This window comes from Leptonychotes weddellii, chromosome 1 (assembly GCF_054177405.1).
Source record: "Leptonychotes weddellii isolate Sample4059 chromosome 1, ASM5417740v2, whole genome shotgun sequence".
NCBI classification, from domain to species: domain Eukaryota; kingdom Metazoa; phylum Chordata; class Mammalia; order Carnivora; family Phocidae; genus Leptonychotes; species Leptonychotes weddellii.
In genome coordinates this window covers 30890018-30900506 of record NC_138369.1, presented here as the reverse complement: position 1 = coordinate 30900506, position 10489 = coordinate 30890018, and positions in this window count along the sequence as shown.

Below are 10489 nucleotides of genomic sequence, written 5' to 3'. Positions count from 1 at the left end.
TGTAGTCTAATTTCATACACAAGTATGGGTAATGGGACTTTTATATTTGCAAGAAGAAATCATTCATGGGAAAATACTACTACGTTGAAAGAAAACCATACGTTCCATGTCATAAATGGTAACATGTCATAAATGGTAACATTGGAGGGGCACCTGGGTGGCTCAGTAGTTAAGCATCTGCCTTCGGCTCAGGTTGTGATCCCGGAGTCCTGGGATCGAGTCCCCGCATCTGGCTCCCTGCTCAGCGGGAAGCCTGCTTCTCCCTCTCCCGCTCCCCCTGCTTGTGTTCCTGCTCTCGCTCTCTCTCTCTCTCTCTGTCAAATAAATAAATAAATAAAATCTTAAAAAAAATGGTAACATTGGAAAAGCAATCTTCATTTCTCTTAGATGACAATAGACCCATCTTTAGAAAAAGAGAAACTGAGGAAAACATTTTAAGATCACACAGTGAATGTAGGGGCAAATATGATGAATTACATGATCTTACTGTTGGATCCTCCCCAATAAAGACAGCCACGGGATTTTGCAAAGTGGGATTTGCAGAATCTCACTTACATAATCAAAAAGATAGGAAACAATCTTAAAAAGTTACAACATTTCAAACACACATACACACGCATCCCCAAATGTTGAGTTGTTATCTGTTAACCAGTTATTTCAATTTTTTATTTCTGATGATCTGTAGTTCCAATTTTTCTATAATAAATCTGTATGATTTATATAATTAAAATCAAGTTAATTTAAAGAGAAAAAATAACTTATATCTAATGACCATATTTTTTAGCCTTTTCTTTGGAAAGACACCCAAGGAGAGGCTTGTTTGTACCTTAGTAAGATTTGATAAAATTCTTGAGACACTGAATGTGGTTTCAGGTTAGGCTTCTAAAGTTTCTTGAAGCTCTGGCCTTTTCTCCAATGTCGTGAATGCTTCTTGAGTAACAGAATTGCGGTATCTAAATTTCTCTTGCATTTCAATCAACTGAAGTGCCCTTTGCCTCGTATCCTTGGGCATCTGGGGCCAACAGTGTTGTGGTTCTTTTTTCCGCAAGTAAATGGCCTGTAATATTTTTCCAGCTCCACCTTTTGTTTAAAATTCTATTTATATATTGAGGTTAAATGAGCATTACATGAAATGCCTAGATCTTAGGTGTACAAATAGATGAGTCGTGACAAATAGATTCCCAGATGCAACCAACACTCCAATCAAGATAGAGCTGTCACCCCAGAAATTGCCCCCAGTGCCAGCTTTCAAGTCAATCCCCACCCCCCATCAGCAACTGCCCTTATGATTGCTATCTCCAAGGTTTTGCTTTACTTGTTTTTGGTCTTTTACAAGTGGAATCTTACCGCATGTATTCTTTGGTGACTGCTTCTTTCACTCACCGAAGGTTCTTGCAATTCAGTCATGTTGCTGTGGATATCAGCAGTTCCTCTTTATTGTTATGTGGTCTTCCCTACACCAGAATTTTTTATCCATTTTTCTGTTGGTGGCTTTAATACCCTCAACTTGTCTAAAAAGTGACTTTTTATTTTGTAAAATAGTTCAGAAAAAATGAATAGAATCTTTTTTTCTGTATTGGATGTTTGTTTGAGATACCAACTGAACTTCATTTTTTTTAAGTTTTATTTAAATTCCAATTAGTTAATGTACAGTGTAATATTAGTTTCCTGTGTACAATATAGTGATTCAACACTTCCATACATCACCCGGTGCTCATCACAAGTGCCCTCCTTAATCCCCTTCACCTGTTTCCCCCATCCCCACCCCCCACCCCCCACATCCCCTCTGGTAACTATCAGTTTGTTCTCCATACTTAAGATTCTGTTTCTTGGTTTGCCTCTCTCTCTCTTTTGTTAACCTTTGTTCATTTGTTTTGTTTCTTAAATTCCACATATGAGTGAAATCATATGGTATTTGTCTTTCTCTGACTAATGTATTTCACTTAGCATAATACTCTCTAGTTCTATCCACATCACTGCAAATGGCAAGATTTCATTCTTTTTTATGGCTGAGTAATATACCACATCTTCTTTATCCATTCATCAGTCGATGGACACTTGGGCTGTTTCCATAATTTGGCTATTGTAGACAATGCTGCTATAAACATAGGAGTGCATGTATCCCCTTAAATTAGTATTTTTGTATTCTTTAGGTAAATACCTAGTAGTGCAATTGCTGGGCCATTGGATAGCTCTATTTTTAACTTTTTGAGGAACCCCCATACTGTTTTCCAGAGCGGCTGCCCCAGTTTGCATTCCCACCAACAGTGTAAGAGGGTTTCTCTTTCTCTGCATCCTTGCCAACACCTATTGTTTCTTGTGTTGTTGATTTTAGCCATTCTGAGGGGTGCGAGGCAATATCTCATTGTGGTTTTGATTTGCATTTCCCTGATGATCAGTGATGTTGAGCATCTTTTCATGGGTCTGTTGGCCATCTCTATGTCTTCTTTGGAAAATTATTCATGTCACCTGCCCATTTTTAATTGGATTATTCATTTATGGGGTGTTGAATTTTATAAGTTCTTTATTTTAGATACTCTTTATCAGATATGTCACTTGCAAATATCACTTGATAAATATTAGCAGGCACATCTTGATCATCTAATTACTTGCTTTAAATATTTTTCATTCAACAATTTTTCAGATATTTTTTAAATTGTAATAAGCACGTAATATAAAACTTAGGATCTTAACCATTTTTTTATCATATTCATTTTAACGTGTATAATTCAATAGTGTTAAGTATATTAATGCTCTTGTGCAATCATCTCCAGAATATTTCATCTTACAAAACTGAAACTCGGGCACCTGGGTGGCTCAGTTGGTTAAGCGACTGCCTTCGGCTCAGGTCATGATCCTGGAGTCCCGGGATCGAGTCCCGCATTGGGCTCCCTGCTCGGCAGGGAGCCTGCTTCTGCCTCTGACCCTCCCCCCTCTCATGTGCTCTCTCTCTCATTCTCTCTGTCTCAAATAAATAAATAAAATCTTAAAAAAAAAACAAAAAAAAAAACTGAAACTCTGTATCCACCAAACAACTCCCCACTTCCTGCTCCCCCCAGTCCGTAACAACAACCATCACCTTCTGACTATGAATATGACTACTGTAGATTCCTCATATAAGTGGAATCATACAGTATCAGTATTTGGTTTTTTTGTGACTAGCTTTTTTCACTTAGCATAATGTCCTGAAGTTTTATCCATGTTGCAGCATGTGACAGAATTTCCCTCTTCCTTATGGATGAATAATATCCTATTAGTTATATATATATACCACATTTTGTTTATCCATTGATCTGTTGATGGGTGTTTGGGTTGGCTCAATAGCCACCTCTTGGTTATTGTGAATATACTATCATAAACATAGATGTGCAGATACCTCTCTGAGATCCTGCTTTCTGTTCTTCTGGATATACTCCTAAACTTGGGATCGTGAGATCATATGGTAGTTCCATTTTTAATGTTTTAAGGAACCACCACACTGTTTTCCAGAGTGGTTGTGCCACTTTACATGCCCATCAACAGTGCTTCACATAGTTTTTGAATGAGTCAAATAGCATCATTAGCGTTGAGGTCTTAGGTTACCTTTTGCTTTTACTCCTCTCTCTCTGCCCAGAGAGAGAGCCACTACCCTGAATTTGGTGATTCTCTTGCCTGTGCATATTTTGATATTACTCTATTGACTGTTGACACCCATTACTATGAATAAGATGTCTACTGTCACTTTTAGTTTTTGTTATTCTGTAAATGTCTTTTCTGTCTGGTAGTTTCTTTGAAGTTCTCTAGTTTTACTACAAGTTGTCTAAGTATGGCGAGATGCAGATGTTTTAAAATTGCAGATGGTTTTAAATGTTTCAAAACCTATTTTGCTCAGTATTCAGAAAACACTTTCACTCAGAGGACCTAGATCTTGCTTCATTTCTGGAAAATAAACAATAATTTCTCTTCAGATGCTGCTTCGTCCTCATTCTCCCCACTCTCTTATTCTGGAATTTCTGTTGAAAAAATGTGGGAGCCCTAGAATCATGCCATATTATGTACATCACAGTTCTATGTTCCCATTCAGAAATACACTCTGTGTCCAGCTGGAGTTTATCCTATGGTTTATTCCCATAACTATAATACTTATTTCTAAGATTTTTATTTTTTTACATTTTCTTGTTTGGTAATTTATAATTATTTTGAAAGGGAAGTTGTATTTCTTTCTGAACATCTTAAATAGGATTATTTTAAAAGTCTATCAAAATCTATAAATTCACTTAATCTGCAGTCAACACATGTTCAAAATACTGATTTTGCTGTTTTTTTCCCCTATATAATTAAACTCCCGACCCATTTCCTTTTTGCCTTTCCCTTAAAAAAAATTATCCCCATTTTTTTCTTTTACACTTTATTTTTTTATTTAAGTATGATTAATCTACAATGTCATATTAGTTTCATGTATAACCTATTCTTAAGTTTTCACTTAAACATAGTAAAACAGGGGGGTCCTGCTAGCCCCTCCATGATAATGCACAAACAGAATGGTCTACATTTTAATGATGAAAAATGACCCCTATAAGGATATTACCCATATATTAATATACACTTAAAATATGGTTTAATGATTTTTTCTGATCATAAAAGTACATATGCACTTCCAAATTCAAATAATTTGGAAATGTTTAAAGAAGAAAACAAGGATCCTTGCTTCATATTGATATAGATCCTGCTGGACTTTTTTCTATGTTTATATATAAAATAAATATAGGTGGATTATATTTATATGTTTTTTAAATTTAACACATTATGTCATTTAATAACAGGCATTTTTTCACTCCATAAATTAAAGATAAGATTCCATAATAAAAGAGCTTTATATCATTTTTTAAAACTGGTTTTGAGGTATTAGCTGGTAAGAATAGGATATACTTTGATTAGTCCCCTATTGTTGGGCATTTAGGTTGTTTCCAGATCACTGTAATAAATAATTCTGTGAACACACTTCTATTTTTTATTTTTTTAAAGATTTTATTTATTTATTTGAGAGAGAGCACAAGCAGGGGGAGGGGCAGAAGGAGAAACAGACTCCCCGCCAAGCAGGAACCCTGGCGGGGTTCCACCCCAGGACCCCGAGATCACAACCTGAGCTAAAGGCAGAAGTTCAGCCAACTGAGCCACCCAGGTGTCCCTGTGAACACACTTATAAATATTGAAAGTTGTGAGGATCCTTTAAAATAAAATATGCTACCTAAATGTATTTCACTACCCTTAGTTTTTGTCATTGTGGTAAAATGAACATAACATAAAATTTACTAGATTAGCCATTTTTAAGTATATAGTTCAGTGGCATTAAGTACATTCACAATGTTGTACAATCACCTTTGCTTTTAACTGAGTGTGAATGTGCAGCTTGATTGAAGAAATCTCCTTATAGCAAAATGTGTTGTAGGCAGCCATCAAGAAATCTTGGGCTTGCTCTCAGTTTTTAAGTTTTTAAAATATCTCTGCCTTTGAGAATGTGGACTTTTATCAAAGTAGTTGGGGAATGTCATATTTGTGAGGTATCCAAAAACAAAATCTTGACATTGCCTGTTGCATTTACAAATGCCAGAGAAAAATATGAATGCGTTGTTTTAAAAGATGCTGATGATTTAAGGGTTAAAGTATTTTGTTCTGTGTCTGATCAGACCTGCATTTATTTTTTTACCTGTTTTAGCAGGATATTCATAGCCCAAGTAACAAGATTAAGGCAGTTATTCTGAAATTGACTTTTAAAGATTTTGTGGGGTTATTATCTATGTTTTAAAAAGTAAAAGCAGCATTTATTTGTTATTCTGAAAATGTAGAAAAGACTGGATCAAAAAACAAAACAAAATACAAGCATTAGTAATGCCACTTGGACTTGTACCATTTTAGAGTATTTCTTTCCAGCCTTTTTTTTTTCTATGTAAATACATACATTCTGTTTTCTTTATTTGACTTGATCAGGTCAACATGTCACAAAATGCATTATGAGGAACATTACTATTTTTTAAGATTTTATTTATTTATTTATTTATTTATTTATTTATTTATTTATTTAGAGAGCATGCACGAGCATGCAAATGGGGGGAGAGGAAGAGGAAAAGGATGACTCTCAAGCAAACGCTGCACTGAGCATGGAGCCCAATGTGGGGCTCGATCTCACAACTCTGAGATCATGACCTGAGCCAAAATCCAGAGCTGGAGACTCAACCAAATGAGTCACCCAGGTGCCCCTAGGAACACTACTCTTATAATATGCCCTATGGTAAAAAGTTTTTGTGGTCATCAGTTCGGAAAAAACTATTTTCTCAATTTAAAATTCACAGTTATCTTAAACGTTTACCAAAAATCAATGATAGGAGGCTCACACTGATGTGTGATTTGTTTAAAGATTGGATTATTTATTTCTTGTATTTTCCTCAAATCACTTGGGTGGCTTCATTTTCACTACAATTCTAGTATCGTAATTAAAAAAAAAAAAGAAATTCATCATTCTCATTGGGATGTTCTAAACTTTGGGTTAAGAAATCTCTCTAGCTGGGACGCCTCAGTGACTCAGTCAGTTAAGCATCTGCCTTTAGCTCAAGGTCATGATCCCAGTGTCCTGAGATCGAGCCCCGCATCAGGCTCCCTGCTCAATGGGGAGCTTGCTTCTCCCTCCCCCTCCGCTTCTCCCCCTGCTTGTGCTCTCTCTCACTCTCTCTCTCTCTTAAAAAAGATTTTATTTATTTATTTGAGAAAGACAGGGAGAAGATGAGGGGAGGAGCTGAGGGAACCGATCTCAAGCAGACCCTCTGCTGAGTTCAGAGCCCAACACCAACACCAGCTCAATTCAGGGCTCAATCTAATGACCCTGAGATCATGACCTGAGAGGAAGTCTAGTCGTTTAACCAACTGAGCCATCCAGGTGCCCCAAGTGGCTATAAAATCAACAGCAGCAGTAGTAGCTGTCAGCTGTCCTATTAATAGCAACAGTAATAAACATTGTAGCGACAGTAGTAGTAATAGTAGTAGCCGTAGTAATTAATGATGATATTTAGTGTAGTAGCGCTGTCCGTGGTAGTGTATTAACATCCTCACGCCCTTCAGAAGTCTAGAGAATTAATTCACCTTTGAAATTAAACCCAAATCAAATGAATTCAATCTCACAATTTTGAGATGGCTTATAAAACAATTAAGATAAAATAGTAAAATCCTCATGTAATTCAAGCTACTCTGGGGTCTGGTAAAAGCAAGAGAGGCTGGGTATTTTGGTTGCAGAGAAACACTTGCCTTGTAAATTTAGGAGTCCATCCTGCGGCAATGCAACTATGGGTCAGGGAAATTTGAGGAGAGAGCCAGGCATTTATTTCACTCTCCCAAAGTCTTCAGGCACTTTGCAGCCAGTGAGCAGAATGTTGGTGATCCAGATGAAATTGCATATGAGAATAGGGTGCCACAAACAGGACAGAACTGATTTATTTAGCAACATATGGAAACCATTTATAGAAGTCGTGTTCATTTACAGCTAGTGCTCGGGGCTGAAGGAGGATGTGGCTTCTCCGTAGTTTTCTCCATCCTGAATAAATGTGGAATGGAAAAATAAGTGGATCAAAGGAAGAAATGTTTCCTTTTACCATCAGGACTTTTCATAAATGTGTCAAGCTTTACGTATTTCTTTTACATGTATTCTATGTGCTGTTTGGAAAGAATAGAGCTGAACAGCCATTTATTTCTGTCTTGAACAATATTTGTTAGGAATCAGGCACTTTCTAGGCAGAAAAATTCATACACTTTGTGAAAATATTATAATAATTAATGTTAAATAAGTGTTTACCATCGATTGTGTCAAGGTTTTTCAAAAATCCTAAGGTAGCTGGGGCATCTGGGTGGCTCAGTCAGTTAAGCGTCTGCCTTTGGCTCAGGTCATGATCTGGGGGTCCTGGAATCGAGCCCCACATGGGGCTCCCTGCTCAGCGGGGAGTCTGCTTCTCCCTCTCCCTCTGCCACAGCCCCCCCATCATGTGTGCACGTTCTCTCTCAAAATAAATAAAACCTTTAAAAAAAATCCTAAAGTAGGTACAATTATCATCCCACTTTTGCAGATGAATGAACTGAAGCACAGAGTTGACATGCCTGGTGTAGGCGAGGAGGAAAGTATTTTCTTACTACCTTCATGGTTCTCCAGCTGAGACCCTGTAAATTGACAAAAGACAGATCAACAAAAGAAAAGCATACAAATGTACTTAAGAGAAGTTTTACGTGACATCTTTGCTCCATGTAAAGGGAGGGCACCTCTCAGATGAGGGACTTAGGACCTGCTTCAGTGCACTCTGTAACCTTTGCCAGAGATTCTGATCTGTGATGCCCTACCTGGCTAGAAAACTCAGTAGTCCCACAGCAAGCTGCTTTCTTTGGGTATGGTGGTTGGATTCTGATGTGAGAAGCTGCTGAGATGGCAACTGCACAACATCGTTAAGAGAAAGCACAACTCAATCATCTGTGCATCAATTGAGGCTAATTACACCAGCAAAACCCTCTCTGTCAGCATATGAGTAAAATGCACAGCGGAAGCCACTGGGAGAGTTGTACTCGCTTCCTGAACTATTCAGCAGGATGGAAGTTAGCTGAAAGAGCACCCCTTACAGCAGTTCCCCAATCTGCTTTTGATCATCAGAAACATTTGGTCACCAGCAGAGAATTTAAATCTGAACGTTTACAAGCAACAATTCAGATCCTTTTCTTGGGAGAGCTGTATATTAACATGCAAATGGTGGTGTTCTATTTTCCTTATACACAGTCCCATCTAAAAGCCTCTTGCTTTCTGTAAAAGCAGTAAGAGTTTTTTCAAGCCCTTTGTTGATTGACATTAATACAATGGTTTCTCCCATGGAAGTGGTTTATAAAATGTGTTACATTTTGTAATTGCCTTTGTTTTTCTTTAAATGTTTCTGTGGTTATGCATGAAAGATGAGACTAGTAATATTTAACACTTATTGAGGGCTTGCTTTGTGCCATGCACAATCCTATTTAATTTGTATATCTATGTATAACCTCATGTAGTTCTCTCAATAATTGCATATGGTAACTATTAGTCTCTGATCCCTTTTATATGATGAGGTAATTGGGCTAAGTAAGTTGCCCAATAGCACATAGTCACTGAAGAGTTCAGCTGGAACATGAATCCAGCAGATTGATGCCAGATCTTTTTCTTTCATATTTAGATCAATGTGCCCCAAAGTATGAATTTTGGAAAGTTAATTGCACAGGATATTAATAAATGACTTTTTTGTGGGGGTGGGGAGGCATGAATTAAATGAGGTTGGGGAATATTGGGTTAAACAAATTGATTTCTCTTGTGTGTGACTTCTCAGAGTGTTTAAAAACTCGGGTACTGGGCGCCTGGGTGGCTCAGTTGGTTAGGCGACTGCCTTCGGCTTGGGTCGTGATCCTGGGGTCCTGGGATCGAGTCCTGCATCGGGCTCCCTGCTCTGCGGGAGGCCTGCTTCTCCCTCTGCCACTCCCCCTGCTTGTGTTCCCTCTCTCGCTGTGTCTCTCTCTGTCAAATAAATAAATAAAATCTTTTTTAAAAATAAATAAATAAATAAATAAAAAATAAAAACTCGGGTACTGTGCACATCTCTAAGAGGCAAAAGCAGAATTTTACATTTTCCAAACCACCTTGAACACAAGACTCTTCTTGGTCAAGTCTCTTTAGACCACTGTCAAACAATGTCTATGAAATGATGGTTTGCAAATGAGTTATCTGCAGGGCGCCTGGGTGGCTCAGTCGGTTGAGTGACTGCCTTTGGCTCGGGTCATGATCCCAGGGTCCTGGGATCAAATCCCATGTCCGGCTCCTTGCTCCGCGGGAAGCCTGCTTCTCCCTCTCCCGCTCCCCCTGCTTGTGTTCCCTCTCTTGCTGTGTCTCTCTCTGTCAAATAAATAAATAAAATCTTTAAAAAAAAAAAAGAGTTATCTGCAAAGTGGTCTGCCTTCCTGCCTCCTGAAGCCATGCACATCTGTCTTTTACAGGGACAGTAGGAAGACCTGACAGCAAGAGGCCAATGCCGTGTTGCCACTAAATGCACCTGTGTTCTTTACTTTAAACATGATCATTCGGGGCGCCTGGGTGGCTCAGTCATTAAGCGTCTGCCTTCAGGTCAGGTCATGATCCCAGGGTCCTGGGATGGAGCCCCGCATTGGGCTCCCTGCTCAACCTTTCCCACTCCCCCTGCTTGTGTCCCCTCTCTTGCTGTGTCTCTATCAAATAAATAAATAAAATCTTTTAAAAAAATAAACATGATCATTCAAGTAAATTGGTAATAAATTTCTTGGGAGTCACTTAGCCATATCTATGAAAAGCTTCTCAACCTTGGGGTGTTCAAAATAAATAACTGGGATAGGAAGAAAACATTAGAACATCCATTTAAGACTTCTCACATTTGATTTCTCCGCATATGTTTTGTTATAAAGCTGTATATGTGTGTGTATATATAACAAAACA